General features: G+C 48.2%; 1 protein-coding gene across 1 annotated transcript in view; it reads right to left on the bottom strand.

The window, feature by feature from the left end:
- PLD1 (phospholipase D1) overlaps positions 1-14712 on the bottom strand; it is a 76980-nt gene extending 62268 nt beyond the window's left edge. Inside the window, exons 1-3 of the mRNA XM_032119210.1 lie at positions 14510-14712; positions 13153-13231; positions 1489-1702 (exon numbers count right to left, since the gene is read on the bottom strand). The gene's annotated coding sequence lies outside the window, so the exon portion shown is untranslated. The remainder of the gene's footprint in view (positions 1-1488; positions 1703-13152; positions 13232-14509) is intronic.
- Positions 14713-17496: the final 2784 nt, after the last annotated feature.

Genomic DNA, 17496 nt, shown 5'->3' with positions numbered 1-17496 from the left:
AAAATTTTTGTGCTTGCAGAAGCATTGAACTGACATGCGGATAAGCAAAATCCCCAGCAGGTTCCAGCTATAACCCAGCCGTGAGTGCTGGTGAAACGCCCAAAATCTGTCTGCAGCACTGCAGCTCTCACTGCTGCAGCTGTACAGGGAGATCTTGGTGATTTCTTCAGGGAACCCAGTGATTCCACTTCTATCTCTACAGCAAGACTTCAGCGTGGTTATTAGGATATTTTTCTTCCTTAAATGACTTTATTTTTTATTTCTTTAAATCATGAAGAACTGAACCAGAGTCCTCAAATGTAGATGAGATAAATAACCCAACTTTGATCACTGCTGATTCAGAGGCAGCCTCTATCCCCTATTCTGGCAGTGCAATATTGAAGCATCACATTCTCCACCAGAGCAGCACCTGCCTTGTTTATGGGCACACCTGTAACACACAGGCTCAGCTCGTTTACACTGGGTTTACTATGACTTGGCTTACCAACACCTTAACAAAACCAGTGTGAGTGATGTGCTTCACACCTAAAATCAAACTTAGAAATCTAAGGTGGGTTCCCAATAGCATTGCAACACGGTTTCCTTCAGCTCATGGGGTTGGGTTCAAACACTGCCCCATTCAGCATCTGTGGAGAGCTGTGAGTCAAGGTGGCTCAGCAGTGCTGGCTGCACTGAGCAAGGAAAAAGCACAGACATTTGTAGCACTCAGTGTCGGGAAAGAACAAAGCAAGAGAGGAAACTGGGGTGGAACACTGCAGGGCAATGGGAAATACTCGAAGTTACTCTGTATCATTGCCATTTCCACCCCAAAGAGTGGGCAGAGCCATGTTCCAGAAGGGCACATTACCCAGCACTCCAGAGAGGTTTCACGCTAAACGTATGGAAGAGGAATGAGTGGAGAGGTGGCACAGGGAGCATCCCTCAGGGCACCCACCTGCCCAGGATGCCCAGTCTCTGCCATCCTCTCTGTTCACTTCACAGCTTCCTGGGCAGGAGGCCAGCAGGCTGCAGGGGACCTCTGCCACCTCCCATCTCTGCACACCTTTCCACTTTGTTGATGCAGAGCAGAGACATACCAAACACAGAGAAAAACAACTTTCTCTGCAGAAAAACCCCTGCCCTCCCACCCAGAGCTCATTTCAGTGCTCATCCTCTATGTGACTGGCTGATTTCTGGCAAATCTTTCTAAATCCATAAACCTTAGCTCACTTAATGCGTATTTAATCTCTCTGCTGTAGGTTTATGTTGGCAGTGAGCAGGGCTAGACCAGTAGCAGAAGAGAGCACCCAGTGTAGGTGAGCATTTTGGCCTCTACTTTGCAGTGTTCCCCCCTCCGCAGCACCACAACAGAGCAGGTTGTCCACACACAGTTATCTCTCCCAGCAGAAACACCACTGTCTGTGCCCATGTCCCATTAGTGGTTTTCTACACTTCCCAGAACCTTCCCTGTCCCAGAGGCAATTCATAAAGTGGATACTTGGCACATACCCTCGAAAATATCTTGAGCACTGAAGAGGCACAGTATTATCTGTCGGGAGTTTCTTTGGTTCTCTCCCACCCGCTTTTCAATCCTCAGGAACTTCCACACATCCCTCAGAGGATGCCTGGTACCGTCACAGGGGTGTGAAGTTTTCGTATTTAAGGCGAGACTCTGGAGCAAAAAGTGTTCTGAGTGACAGACAGGGCTTGACGCTGCTGCAGTCTGTAAAAAAGGTGCTGATATTAACAACTTTTTTTTTTAATTGTTATTTAGTCATACTTCATATTTTTTTCTTCTCTCTAAAAATTTTCATGTCCACGCCCAATGAGGTGGCCAAAAGTGGGGCTACATGAGGCATGTAGAGACATCTGCAGAAGGGCTCTTGGAGAACTGAAAGCCTGTGCTGCTGCACACCAAACCCAACCCATCAGCTGAAAGATAGTACAGGAAAAGAAACAGGCATTCTTTTTAAATAAGGACATTGTCTTCAATCTTGGTCACCACTTGACATCACAATGCAGGGCGAAGGGGGAGGAGCAGAGGGACAGCAGCTGCTGGAAACTAGAGAAATGCCAAACAAGGCAAGGCTTTAAGGGGGAAAAAAAGGGGGGAAAATAAATGCCAAACTAAGAGCAGGCAGGAGTGAACATGTGACAGCACAAAGAAGCATCACCTTCTCCAAGTCTCTCAAACCGTTTTTTCACACCCAGAGAAACACTCTCCCCTTCCTCTGTGGCAAAAGGCAGTTTTGCCAATGGGTTGGAGTGCAGGAAGGATCTCAGCAGAGCCACATCAGGGATTTGTCTGACATGTTGAACACAGGTGTTACCTAAATACAAGGTTATGCCCACAGAGATTCTTATCACCCATTTGCTTTTCCTTTGTTAAATGAGCCGAGCTATACCAGGACAAACCCCAGTGTTATTTAATAATGGCTATTCCCCAGCCCAGTGCTCCTGACACTGTTCACAGCAACCCACACATCAAAGATGGAAAAATAAAAAAAACAACCATCAAATGCTTGAGTGGAGCATTTTGCTGCCTGTCTTTCATATCTGCAGGCATTGAAAGGGCCTTTTCCCTCCTTATATTTCCTCTTTAGCCACCCAGGGGCTCCCTGACACCAAGTGTGGGTCATGTTGTTGCCTCTGCAAAGCCACAGGGACCAGAGGGGAACTAGGGGAAAAAATAAGGAGTTGTTTTCCCCTGGTTGGGTCACATTTGGGAAGGAGCCTGCAGAGCCCCAGGGAAGGGAGGAATCAGCTTTATCATCCTTGGTGAGATGAGGGTTTACTTTGGCTCTGTGTAAAGACACCACCATGCCTCCTGCTCCCGCAGCCTGTCCCCAACCTCTGCTGAAGATGTCCTGACTATAGAGCAAAGAGTTTTCTGCCCCACAGCACAGCGACTCTGCAGCTCTTTAGGACAAAAGGGCTATTTTACCCTGTATCCCAGAGTGTCACCTCACTACGGACTGGAGATGTGTTTTGCTGTAGCCATTTCAGAGCAGTGCAATGAGAAAGGGCCTCACATCCTCCCAGGAGGGGCACAAGGGATGGGGCAGAACAGTGCTCAGCTCCAACCCCGACTCCAGTGCCCCCCCAGCACCCAGAGCAGGCGATGGAGCCCCGTGGAGGTGTGCACCAGACATCTCAGAAAAACCCTGTGGATCCACACTGAGGCAGCCACTGGTGACACTGCCAAGGATGGAGCAACCCAAGACAACCCAGTGTGGGCCAGCAGGCATTAAGCCACATAGATGCACCAAAAAAAGAGAGTGATTTTATTGGTTTGTCCCATAAGGGCAGTATTCCAAAAGGAAAAGGCAGGGTTTTTTGTAGAAATGACATTGCCAAGTGCTTTTTTTCCTCCTCTCCCCTTCAAGGACCACTACTGTCCTCCTAACTCTGAGGGAACAGGCAGGGGAGGAAATTCTGTTGAAAGGCACTTCAGCATGAAGTGCCTGACTCGGCCACGGGGCCTCCTGGGAGTTGTAGTCTTGTCTCCTCCCAGCCAAATGGCTTTTTTTGGCAAAATTCCACAGCAGTGTAATACCTCCCATGACACAGCAGCAGCCCCTCTGCACAGTCAGGGGACAGCGGGACTCCTGGACTTTAGTTGCTACAAGACAAGCCCGGGGGCTGCTCAGGATCCAAACCTTATCAGATTTGGCCAGAATATTTCAGTTTTCTTTCACACCCTTCTCCTCTCACAGAATTCCCATGGAAACACAAACAAAGCTCTTGCTGTTTGGGTTTGGTTGGGGCTTTTTTCCTTCTCTCGGCGGGAGGTGGGAGTGTGGATGAAAGTGGTAAATGAAAAATTTTAAAAATCCCCCTCCCTCAAAAAAAAAAAAAAAAGAAGAAGAAAAATATATAGAATAATTCATGAGGTACCGTGTCTATCTTGATTTCCCCTGCAGCAGTGCATCTCCCCTCTGTATCACCCCTTCAGAGCCTCAGGGGACAGAAATGCGCCTCAGAGCTAAAATAATACATATTTCCTGTATCACAAACTTGCTTTTGGCCCGGAAATGCCCGAATCCAAGCTATCCCGCCCTTTTCTTCACTGGTGCATCGTTCCACAAGATACCTGGATGCCACCGTGTGGCAGCTGCCCCGAGCAGCGGTGGAGGGACAAGGATATGGACAGGGCTGCAGGAAAAGGCAAGGCTTTAAGGGGGGGGGGGGGGCGGGGAAAGGGTGAAAATAAAATAAAAAGGAGGGTTGGAGTTTTTTTGCAGCAATTCACAAAACTTCAAGGAATGCCAAGCACGTCAGTACATGAAGCACAGGATCTGGAGGAAGGAGAGAGTGCAAACCCGCTCCGTATGGTGTTGAGCTCAGACACACACTGTCTTTCTATTTAAAGCCCTGCAGGAACGTGAATGCCAGGTTTGAGTGAGCTCAACAAGTCCCTCTGAAAACAATTTACATGGTCCTCTCTACCACAGGGTCTGGTTATCTGACAGCTTTTAATGCCTTACCGTTCCCACACAGCAGGATACAACCCACCTTTTCCTGCTGGAGGACTGAAGTTTGGATCTGGAAAGGCATTTAATTAATGACAGAGACCAGTGGGACTTCCCTGGGATCCAAATCAGCTTTGGGATGAGGACATGGGCTGCAGAGTGTTTAGTGCTGCTGCCTGCTCACCCCTTGCTTTTCCCTCCACGTGGGAAACAATGCCGGGTGGAACCCTGAAGATGAGGATTGTGCTACCGACACTGTGTCCCCAGGCACATCCTGCAGGCCAAACCATCTTGGCAAGGCCAGAACGTCCTTCCTCCTCTACCAGCACCCTGAAACTGTCTCCTGCCAGGAGGCAGCAAGAAGAAAGCAATACACAGCCCAGGGTTGGGGTGTGGGGTATGTCTCATTCCTCCATCCTCTGCCTCTGGGGCATGCCTTATTTTCCTATTAAGTCCCTCTGGGGTATGTCTCAGTTTCCCCACATCTACCTCAACAGCACTACTTCTCATTTATTCCAAGGTGCAGTTCATTGAATGAAGAATTACATGTTTTATCATTTGTCCATAACAGGTTGCCACGTCACCGTGTTATTATTAGCAACGGGAAAGGAACTAAGTAAATTATTCTTAAATTATGCAATGAGCACTTGAGTAAGCGTTAAGTAATGAGTGTTTCTTTAGCGAGGAATCCAAGCGAGACACGCTCCACCCATTTTGTTAACAGACCAAGTCTTATATAAGCTGGATGTTACATAAAACCATAAAACAGGGAGCTGGAGCACTCCTCCACCTTTGGGTGATAACTTTGCTGCAGCCCACGGATACCTGAGCTGACACTGAACCAGCTCTGAGCTAAGAGGCAGCTGATGGCCAGGCCTGGAGCTGGCAGGAGCCAGTGGCAGGGACAGAGGTGTCCTGTGTGTGCAGCCACCAGCCCTGAGCACAGCTCGGGTGGCGAGTCTGGATTTGCCCTCGCACTGCTCTGGAAACAGCCCCTACAGTGACGCGCTCCAAGCAGCTTTATCATCCCTGTGATGATACAAGAACGTGTCTCTGCTCTTGTGTGGCAGGGCAGGCTAAGCACCACCCAACCCCAGGGTGTAACCCCTAGGGAATTACAGCCGGTGCTTAGGAAGGAGCATGCAAGTGGGGCATGGGTATGGGGAACCTTCTCTGCAGCTCTCCCTGTCTCCAGGGATCTGCAGGAAAGAGACTTTCCAAGACAGAAGTTCTGTCTTTATAATCGTTTCCCAGCTCCTGGCAGCTGATTCTTTCAATAAATTGACAGGCCAGTTCTTAAGTTCTCTTGAACTTTCAACTTCCGCCACATCACGTGACAAAAGCCACCACAATTTACCATAATTTATCTGCAGAGAAAAGGGGATCCACATCTTGCAACATCAACTACTAGAGCTGAAAAGAGCAGGCTGGTAGGGGGTGCAGCCTCTTCATCACATCTTGTGTGCCTGAAAGACTGTCTGTCTAGTGAAAAATCATCTGTCTCCATAAAGAAATACTTTTCCTCCCTAGACATCTTGCATCCCACCTTAAAATGCACAGCTCCAACACTGGGCAGAATAAGCTGACAGCAGTGGTTGCTTCCTAAACACGAGGTCAAAAAAAAGTCTCAGAGAAGAGAATTTGCAATTCTCTTCATAGCCCAGACACCAAATCCTCCTTCAAATGCAAGTATCAGATGCAGTTGCATGAGAAATCAGGGACATTTATCTAGTTGGGGGAACAAAAAGGGGAAGGAAAGATCTTTAGGCACAGGATTGTTGGGCAGGCAGAGCAAAACGTGTCAGGAGTTACTCTCTGGACTACAAGGGAGCTATTCATGGCTGCAATCAGTTTGCTCTGCAGTACTTGCAGGAACATGCCAAGACTGCTCTGTGATTCTGCCCGACTGACTTAGCGTTTGTGATTTGCCTGACCTTTGCTCTAAATAAATGGGAGCCACACAGAGGGAATTTTGATGCAAGTCCCCTGCATCTATAACATCCTCCCTGGCTGCAACCCACTGGCTTCCTGGGGCTTTGTTTTAAAGGAGAGACAGACAGAAGGCAGGCAGGAGGGGAAAATGAAGAAATGAAATGCAAGCTGTCTGGCCCACACAATTAAAAAAAAAAAAAAAAAAAAAAGAAAGAAAAAGAAATCAGAATAGCCTGGCTTTGTTTCCTGTCATGTTATTTATCTTACTTCAGAATTAAATCCAGATGACATAGATAAGACAGGGGTGACCCCTAGTGCCCTCTGCAGCTGCAGCTTCCACTGTTATTCCCTGTATTGATATTAGAGCATAAACAGAGGGAAGAAGCAGCACCTTTCAGATTTGTTCTTCATTCATAAAGCTTCTCTCTCTCTCCTCTTTCAGAAAAAAGATCTCATTTCCTCTCACTACTGAAACTCTATCACTGTGAGGCATTCACTGCAGCATCCCTTTGTCGCTGTTGTCTAGGAACAAAATTAAACACATTTACTGGTGTAAGAACTTATTATATTCCATTGACTATTTATCATAGTACATTTATATTTATCACCTTACATAATAGAAAGAAGAGCCTATTTTGCTAACTCCAGGCTTGTCAATAGCTAAGAACAGCCATTCAAACTCCTGAGAAGAGACCTTTGTCTTGTAAAAAGTGTATTTTGCAGCACCAAGGCGCTGAAAGGAGCGAGCCTTTCCTGTGACAGCCATCAGTATGCACCACTTTTTTTTTGTCTTTCAGCAATGTCAAAACTCTCTGTTCTTGTGAATCAGCCTGCACCAGACATACCCTGCTCACTGTGCTGGGTGATGCTCATCAGGGGCTTTTCCTTGTGTTATTGAGAGGGAACAGCTCCTCTTCCAGAAAAACCTTGAGACACCCCCTCACAGATTACTTTGGGATGCAGGATTTTTCTTGAGGAAATAAATGAACTTAGCACAAGCCTGAAAAATTTTTAGCTTCCTGTAATGTGAGCGCTTTGGGCACTTCCTGCCCTGCTGAAGTTGGGACTGTGCTCACCAGCATCCAGCGTGGGTGCTACCACATCTCGAAGTTTCAGATATTTAATGGGATCTCATCAGGCAAAGAAGCCACCTGCTAACAGTCCCCACGGCAACACTGCTATCCCCAAGAGAGCAGCAAACCCCCCTGTGCAGCATCACAACCTGCCACAGATTTATCTGATGCCTCTTCAGCTCTGTATTTCTTGCCTGTCCCTTGCAGGCTGGTGTCAGCACTGGCAGCCACCACCCCAGCACCCCTCCTGCTGCACCAGGGCTCCTCTGCAGAGCCTGGATCCTCAGAGCTGGCACCCTCACTGCTCAAGCCCCAGGAACACTTCAACGCTTCCCAAAAGCAATTCCCCAGCCCAACCTTGGGGAATCCTTGGGAGCCACAGGGATGACACGTTGTCTCATCCCCATCACCACCCAGCTGGCAACTCCTTCCCCTTTTGCCACCTGCCAGCCCATTTCTTCACCAGAAACCACTTCCAGGTCTCAGTCAGTCCTTCCTCCCCAATATCTTTTTGCTTTCACCCAGCCTCTCTGGTCATTCATCCCCAGAGTTCCCTCTTAAGCCCCCAGGATTCCTGCTGCCCCATCACATCCTCATGCATACAAACACCACCACCCCCTTCCCTGTTGGGGTCCCTCCCCCGCTGTGTAGCCCTGGGAGAGGGGCCCTGAGGGGACAGGCGCGGGGCTTCCCTGCCCCTGCTCAGCCTCGTTCCCATTGGTTGGTTTGTGTTCCCTGCGCGGGCAGAAGGACCCTTGGGCCCGTGACTGGAACAGTTCCTGGGCAGAGCTCCGGCCATGCGGCTGGAGAAGTAAACATCTCTGAAACATCTAGCAAGAATCTGTCTGTCCATATATATTTCCTTTCCACGGGACTCCTGGTTTGATATATGCGTGTTGCAGTATCCCCACTGCAACAAATGGTGGAGATTTGTGAGCAGAACGATCCCCGATCCCTAAGCGACTGATTTGTGTGAGTAAACCCTGGAAACTTTGGATTCCTCTTCTTGGTTTTGCTTTGCTATTCCATATCTAAACTATGGAGGAACAGTGGGAAGACTCTTGGCTCTCCGAGCCGCATATGGACATTTATCTTAAACTTAAAATGATTCTTGAACAACGATTTGTAAATTTTAGCTTGATTCAAGCTCAGAAAGAACTGAAACACTTCCTGGCATGGTTGTTTAAGAACTTTTTCTATGTTTCTTGGGATTTAATTCTTACCAAGGGCTTTTGGAAAACCGTTTGGACACAGTTAATACTGGAGTCAAAATATATGCCGATGGAAGAATATTTTCGTGAATATTATTTAGTTACCGAGACTGTTGAGCGATGTCAGCTGTGTCCTGGCGCAGGGACCGTGCGGCCCAGGCCACGTGCACCGAGCGCTCTGCGAGCAGCAGCGAGGCAGTTCCCGCGCGCGGGCGGAGCCACGCGAGCCGCAGTGTCGGTGGCGGAGCGAGGAGCGGCGGGACCCGGCGGTGCCCGCCCGGCCCTGCGCAGCGCGTGGTGGAGCGAGCCCCGTGAACGCCCGACTGAGAGGGGAGGCGCGCAGGCGGCGGCGGCGGGCGGCGGTGGCGGTGGAACGGAGCCGCGCCGAACCGAAACATGCGCTGGAGCAGGGCGCGGGGGGGTCGTCGCTCGGGGGCCCGGCCGAGACGTGGGTGCAGCGCCCGGCATTGGCAGCGAAGCTGCGACCAGAGGAGGCGACGCACGGAGAACTGAGCGGCGCGGCCCGGCCCGGCCCGCGCAGCCCCGAACGCGACCCCAGGAAGAGCGTGCAGGCACCAGCAGCCCCGACAATTCCAACACGGGAGCGACCGAAGGAGAGAGCAAAGACGCAGCGAGACAAAAAACAGCAGCCACTCGGAAAAAGATCATAGTAACTAAGACCTTAGGGATAGTAAAATGGTATAATGTTAAGCAAAATTATGGTTTTATAACAAGGTGTGACAACCAGCAAGACATATTCGTGCATAGAACTGCTATTAAAAAGAATAACCCTGAAAAATGCATCCCAAGCTTGGGAGATGGAGAGGTGGTGGAATTTAATATTGTACTAGGGAGAAAAGGGTTACAAGCATCGCAGGTCACTGGGCCTGATGGTGTTCCTGTAAAAGGCAGTATATATGCAAAAAATCGTAGTCATGTTAGACAGTATCTCCATTGTAAGTCCCCCTTACAGTCTCCCTTTCCTAATCCCACCTTTCCCTTTTACCCTATGTCCTATTACCCCCAGTGTATTCCCAATCCGTTTTTTCATCCATGGTTTCCCTCACAAAACCATGCTTTTGCCAATTGTTTCCCCAAAAATCCCTTTCCAATGCCGAGTGGGGGATGAAAAGGGGGAGGGAAGAAGTTAAACCCTCTCCTGCCTCAGTTTCCCCACAAAGCATGCTCAGAGAATTCTGTCTCCCTTCTGTCAGCCCTAAGATGTTCCAGAGAATCTGTTTGGACATTTAAAGACTCAGGAGGGTGGCTTGTTTTGTTTTGAAACTGTTCTTGTTATGTTTATCCAGTTGTTTTCATTCTCCTTTTATTAAAATAAAACGGGTGAGGTGTTGGGGTCCCTCCCCCGCCGTGTAGCCCTGGGAGAGGGGCCCTGAGGGGACAGGCGCGGGGCTTCCCTGCCCCTGCTCAGCCTCGTTCCCATTGGTTGGTTTGTGTTCCCTGCGCGGGCAGAAGGACCCTTGGGCCCGTGACTGGAACAGTTCCTCGGCAGAGCTCCGGCCATGCGGCTGGAGAAATAAACATCTCTGAAACATCTAGCAAGAATCTGTCTGTCCATATATATTTCCTTTCCACGGGACTCCTGGTTTGATATATGCGTGTTGCAGGATCCCCACTGCAACACTTCCCAAACCAGCCCTTTCCTGGTATTTATGACTCAGCCCAAGTGAGGTTGGATCAGCCACAGGTGAGGCTGGTTGATGCCCCTGTAACACTGTTTTACTCATTGCAGGGCTGGGCTGGCTGCAACTTAAGCAGCTGTGTTTTTTCCAGTTTTAGTAGAAGTTCATAATCTGCTCTGGACATAGAATCATAGAATGGTTCGGGTTGGAAGGGATCATAAAGATCATCCTGTTCCAACTCCTGCCATGGGCAGGGGCACCTTCCACTATCCCAGGTTGCTCCAAGTCCTGTCCAACCTGGCCTTGGACACTTCCACGGATCCAGGGGCAGCCCCAGCTTCTCTGGGCACCCTGTGCCAGGGCCTCCCCATCCTCACAGGGAAGAAATTTTTTTCCTAATAACCAATCTGAATACACTCTCTGCCAATTTGAATCTAATCCCCCTTGTCCTGTCACTCCACGCTCTTGTCCAAAGTCCCTCTCCAGCTCTCTTGGAGCCCCTTTAGGCACAGGAAGGGGCTCCAAGGTCTCTCTGGAGCCTTCTCTTCTCCAGGCAGAACTCCCCCAACTGTCTCTAGCCTGGTTCCAGAGCAGAGGTGCTCCAGCCCCCTGATTATCAAGGATATAATACTGCTCTACTCATGTGCCTGTTCTCTGTGTCATTTTCCCCTGATTTTATAACTCTGGGTTCCCATGTTCCCTTGTTTATATTAAAAGCAACAGTGTCTGAATTGAAGTTCCTCCTAATGTTTTATTTTTAAAGTAAGTTTCAAGGGGGGGGTATGAATTATGCTACTCATTGCATAATTTTGGTATTATCTGGTGAAAATCTCACTTGCTTCTGAGACATGCTGTGCTTCCCAGCATGACACCAACTCTGCATTGCTCTCATGTCTCTGGATCCAGCACTGCTCCAACCTTTCCACTTTCTTTTCCCCCTCTGTTTTACTTAAAGGTATGCAAGTATCTCATCCTCAGAGCCACTGTTTGCTTCTTTCACAATGTTCCATGTTCTTTCTCCTGAGTTTATTTTTCTTGTTAGCTTTAGTAAACACCATTTTTCTTTATTGCTGTTCTGACTGTATATGATCCCATACAGAGAAGGCACTACAAAATCTCTTTCTATAACACACTTATCTTTCTATAGCTACATTTTTCTCTATACTCTTATTTTCGCTTGGCACTAGCTCTGTGATGCTCTGCATCTAAAACAATCTGTCAGCTTACATGTGCCTATAAGTAGTGGGAGTATTTGTTCTTAATATTTTCATTTAAACTCTAGCTTTGTTCCCTCACACTGTTAAAATGCTCAGAATTAGCTCATCACTTTAATATTTGATTATCACAGGAATGAGCTTCTTTGCATTCATTTGCAATATCCCACTTTCCAGGTTCCTCACATCCTTGTTGATACTGTTGGAAAGTTACTCTTGTGAAGTGAAAATGCTTTCTTGGATGTCACCTGAATTCCAGAATCTGAACCAGGCAATGCTGAATTTGACATGAATCCAAACACTGAACCCGTCCTTCATCAGGTAAAGTAAAATCATCATCATTAAAAATGCTTTCACTAAAGACAGGCTTCTTCTTCTAAAGGCTACACTGGTTCAAGGAAACTGTAAATTCTGTGATTCGCCTGACACTGCAGGTCAGACCAGATGATCAGAAGAGATTATTCTGGTATTCATGCTGAAAAACTTACAAATATCCGGACAAACTGCAACTGCATCTAGTAGAGAGATGGTCGAGAAGATAAGGAAGTTGCTGCTTCTGCTCTTAAATGCTCCAAATTCACCTACAGTCCTTCTGAGACAGCCACTTCTCCCCCAGAGATCAGTAATGCAGCTGCTTTCATGTGTTTTCTTTTTTATCTGAGCTATAAGTTTCAAAACTTTGCTGTTCAAAACTTGGTTAGAAAACTGTACTCGATCCTGCTGGTGATGGAGAGCCAGTGTTTCACCAATGATTACTGTTGCTTTAGTGTCTCCCCAGCTTCTGACTCCTGTAAACCAGAAGTTGACTCCCTCAGAGGAGTTTGGAGAGCCAGAGGCAGCTCCCAGACCTTGCTCCTTCATGTGCTCAGCAGCGAGGGCTTCTGCTGAAGTCCCTGTGCTGGGGCCATGGGTTTTAGCAGCCAGGATGGCTCTGTCCCCTCTGGCCACCACCCTGACTCCCCCAAGGCTGCACACACTGTCTTGCTGGGAGCCCAGGGGCAGGGAGGCCACAGGAAGGAGGATTTTTAAGTGGTGGCGCATTGGATGGATTGCAATAGGAAAAAAATGGGGTTGAATGAGTCATGAGACTTTTAACATACCATGAGCTGGAAAAACCCACTGGACACACCATGGCACCACACAAAACAGGGAAGGAGAACATGGGATGGAGCAGATCCTAACCCCTAATGCAAGGCCCATGAAGAAAGGTTTCATTTTTCCTGCCGAAAATCCATCAGGAAGCAGAGAAAGCTGGTCTCAAAGAAATAATTTTACTATTTGCCAAGCACACATACAAAAAAAGCAATCAGAAATGCTGGATGCTGCCTTTCCAGAGTTTAGACCAAACTCAAAGCTGCCATCAGTCCCAGTTCCCCACACTCTGCTCCCAGTTTGCTCAGGCCCTCCACTAAAACCAGTAGCATAATTCTCCATTCCTCTTTTTCTCCCCCCAACTTCCAGTTGTTTTGCACACTTCAAGTAGAACATGTAAAACCAGGCTTTGCCATAGGGTGAAAACTGAGAAAGGAAGGACAAGTGAAAAATAAAATCCACAAAACAATTAAAGAAAGACAGAACCTGACATATGAAGCCCAGGCAGAGTCCAGTTAATCATTTCTGTTTGTACTCACCAGCACAGGAGCTGCACGGCCCTCAGAAGAGCACGGCTGGGGGGTATATTCTCACCTTCCTTTAATTCCATCCATAAATCTGGGAAGAGCAGAGCATTACAAATCTCAGCATGCTGGGCAGATAAAAACACCCAAGTGTACAGCACGTGATGAGTTGCCTTCACGTGGAAGCCTTTCTGAAGGCCGTAACTGGTCCCAAGTGGGGCTGGGATCAGCGTGTGCAGCAGGAGGGTCTGTACTGATGTGAATGAAACACCCATTTGTCCAGCTAGCCCATCAGGTCCTCTTTAAGCAGAGGGAAAAGTTAAAGAAAAGACATTGACAAGTTTTGCATTTCACCCAGTTTTTGCACCCCCTTAGCTGCCAATCAGTGTTTCACTGTAGATTTGACAGTTATTAGCAAATACATGAAGAACAGTGACAAACTGGCAAGCCAGTGGCACACAGCCTCAGAGGTGTCAGTCTTTATTAAACCTACAAATGAAAGTGGCCCTAAGTGCCAGATTCCCATCTCACCCTCTGTCACACTTACTGAGGGAACATAAACCTGACCCAGAACCAGTTCTTCAGCAATTTAATTGTAAGTATCACGTACAGCAGCTGGTAATGCACACCCATAAATGGGCCGCTTGGCTTTTACTTTATTCTTTAACTGTCTTTGCTTTTTAGCTTTCTGGCAGTCCTTAATGCATACCTGAATACTCAGTTCTTTCAGAGAAGCCAGAGGAAGTCACTGCTGGAATTTTCTGGCTCTCCTGCATGTAGGTGGATGACATGAATTTGAGGGGTTTGGTTGGCATCTGCTCCACAGCCCTCAGTTTCCAGCTGAGGACACCAGAGGTTTCTGTGCTCGTAAAGGGGCTGGCATTTATTTGGGGGTCACATCACCATTCCTGGTAGGTCCAGGCAGGTCCTTATGCAAATCACCAGCATTTACTTGGAATTTGCATTAATGTGTAACTGAAAAGCTGCTTCCAAGGATACCTGTTTCCAAATCTTTGGGTTCTCCCCATAAGCAAACATCTCCAGGCTGGTTTAGGGGAGCGGAGGCTGCTGCAGGGTGTGATTCAGAGCTGCACTTCAGTGTTCGGTATTGACTTAATAAACTAAGGGCTGCTGTGAGCAAACTGCCCATCCCAGATCCAAACACTCTTATCTCCTGGCAGCGCTGTTCCTCCCGCATTTAAAGCAAAACTACGCTTTGGAGCCAGGAATGAAATGAAGCCAACGAGGCAGAGGACAACTTCACATCACTTTCTCCTGCTGTCTGTGGAATTCCCAAAATTAGCCATGCCATCATCGAGTACCCCACTGAGCCAGCTCCAGCAAACTCCTGCTCCAGCCAGCCAGCACTTACCTGGATCGGCACTGAATTCCCTCCAAAGCCCCCAGGAACGATGTGAATGCTGCACTTGGGCATTAATCCATGGGAGACTGTGAGATCCCAGCACTGCGCCGTGGACACAGCTGTCTCTGAAGCCCTTCAGAGAGGACCTGTGAGGCAGCACCGCTGCTCTGGGGCACAGATGCCCCACGAGTGGGTGAAGTGCAGAGATAAGCGGGTGAGGACACGCCAGTGGCAGCGCGGGATCGCCCGGCGCAGCTCCAGCTCCGAGGTGCTTCCTCTTTCCAACGTCACTGGTGTTATACGGAAGGACCAAACAGCAAGTGGTTCATGGCCTTTTTCTTCTTCTTTTATAGTAACTAGTGCAATTCTTACTGTTTTAAATGTAGGAAGAAGAGACTTTTTATCTCGGGGGGAAAAAAATGTGTAATATTCCTGCATCTAACCTTATTAAATGGAAAGGAAAAATCTCCTGCAGTTTTCAGAAAACCAGGCAAAGCTAGGACCCTGGCCAGCCATTCTTCATCACTGTTGGTAGATGTGTGCTGTGAGGGCACTCACACTACTTTAAAAGTGGGTGAATAGAGGCAGGCAAGTGAGGGACTGCACAGTGAATGCTGAGGAAAAGGTGCTTCAGGATTGCAAGTGCTGGTGCAGAACACCCAGCCCGGGTACAGCATGCTCCTCTGGTATGAAACCACTGGGGTGTTTCAAAGTTGCTAAAATATCTTGACAGTGTGGCTCGGCTTTTCTTCTGCTGCCTCTGGTGCTGTCTGGTCCCAGGGGAGCCAGGTGCTCACAGCATCTGCTTCCACGGGACACAGCCAGTGCCAGGAGTCTTCCTAGGAACAAACTGGGGAGGGAGCAGACTCCACAATCACTGAGCAAGGCAGCTGTGGAATATTTAGGTGTCCAAATACCGATTTTTGTGCAAACAGGTGGCAAGTGGGGATATTTCTTATGAACTCTTCAGAAGTGCTTCAATCTAGGTGCTGGGAAGGTTGTCTTATCTTTATTCTGAATGGCTTTTCTTTTCCATTTCCTTTTTCTCTTGATGGGCTGAACTCACAGAGCAAAGCTCTCCTTAAGCTTCAGTTAGGATGAAGAGGGATGCTGAGATCCCCTGGGAGAGATCTGAGTGAAAAACTGCCTGAAAACAGAGTAGTGGAGAAAAAAAAAAAAGGCAAGGGTTAGGTTTATTGTATTCAGGTTGGAATTTATATTAGTGATAGCCCTGTTTGAAGGTCAGTATCTGTTTCAGCAAACTTGCTATCATGAGCAGCTGAGTCATCCTGCCTTTTGCACACGGGAAGAAGCACCCTCCTTGTGAAACAGCAGGACTGACTTTTTCATGTTTTAACCCCCAATCCCACTGTGTTTTTAAAGCACTGGACACACGATGCTGCTCATTACCCAACTCCTCTGGCTTGCTGAAAACCCAGCCTGGCCTTTCTGCACTGCAAACATCAGCCTGGGACCTTTTAACCTGCCAGTGACACACTCCGCTGATTTTTGGGAGGCTTCTTGTGACTCCAGACAAAGTCATGAGCTTTCAATCTTTTGAAAAGCAGACTTTGGAAGGATGTTGTAAAAGGAACACCTTTGTCTAATTGCAAAAAACAGGGATTCCTTCAGGAGATCATAGCCCCCCCATTCAGGTAGGGTTGTGTAGGGTGGTACCGCTATTAATGACTGCTGATGGAGACAGCACTCGCACAGTGATCGTCTGGGCAAAGGCTGGTTTTAATTAGGAACACTAAGAGTCGTTAAGTGATCAAGTACGGTACTGAGTCCCATGGAGCAGTGCAGAGATTGCTTCGGTCCATGGAGTTCAGTCCTTCCTTTAAAAATCTTTCCTAAGACTGTTCCCCTGGGAGGAGGAAGCCAGTGGGACATTTGGCATCACCGTTCCAGCAGGAACCACAAACGTGTCTGATCAGAGGCTACCGAGGAGGATTTTGTGATCTCTTAAGAACAGACATACTGAAATATTACTTCAGTGGAGACACACAGCTGAGGAGGGCATTTCTAACATTCTCACACAGTCCCAAAACCACTTAATTTAACACCAGCCAGCCCTTTAAACACCACTTTTGCTTGGGACGTTGTCGTTCTATGAAAGTGGAAGCGGTGCCCTCAGGCACTGACCTCAGATGCTCTCCCCTGACTATGCACAGAGCTGCGATGGGGCAGGACCTGGGCCGAGGAGGATGCCTTGCCTCCCACCACATTGCCCTCCTGCTCCCAGTTTGCTGCAGGAGAGCAAATGGGAGGAGGAAGACTTTCAGAAGATGCAAGAGACCCTGCGAGCATTGGTTCCCGGTTTGGGGGAAGACAATTTGTTTTCTGGGAATTGTAGTCCCAGGAAACACGAATTTGCAGCCTTCCTGGAAAGGTGAGCCAGGAAAGCTGGCAGCCTGCAGCTGTTTCCATAGCTCCAGTGCAAGGGAAAATGTGTTGAAATCGAGGGAAATTTTTATAAGCAACTCTGCTTGGAAATTAGCAAGCTCCAGTAGGAAAACTTGAACATGTTTAGGAGAATCGGACACCAAGAAAGAAACTCTTTCTACCACGATGAGAATTGGAAAAGGGTGGTGTTTCTTGGAGTCTCTAGTCACAGGGAAACTAGCCCTGGGGCTCCGTGGGAGGTTTGAAGGCTGCTTGAGGAGACAGCATTGGCTGGCCAGAGAGCCACGCACAGCTGAGTCCTCATGGCTTAACGGGCATGAAAATATTCTGCCAGAGTTGAAGAAAGTATGTCTGCAAAATGGAAATGGAAATTTTGGACCTCAATCTGCACCAGTTTGGCAGAGGAGAAGAGCTACTCCTCCTGCTGCTTTTGTCTGGGGATGAGGTGCCAGGCAGAGCAGTACAGAGAAATACAGATACAGCTGGAAGAAGAACCCCTTGGTGCGAACGAAGAATTACTGACAGAAAGTGCACAGCGGTTGTTTGTGGTTTCCAGAAGCCACCGCAGCGTTTGCAGGCTGAAGGAGGCA

The sequence above is a fragment of the Corvus moneduloides genome, chromosome 10, assembly GCF_009650955.1.
Source record: "Corvus moneduloides isolate bCorMon1 chromosome 10, bCorMon1.pri, whole genome shotgun sequence".
Classification (NCBI taxonomy): Eukaryota; Metazoa; Chordata; class Aves; order Passeriformes; family Corvidae; genus Corvus; species Corvus moneduloides.
This window is presented reverse-complemented; position numbering and strand designations above follow the sequence as displayed.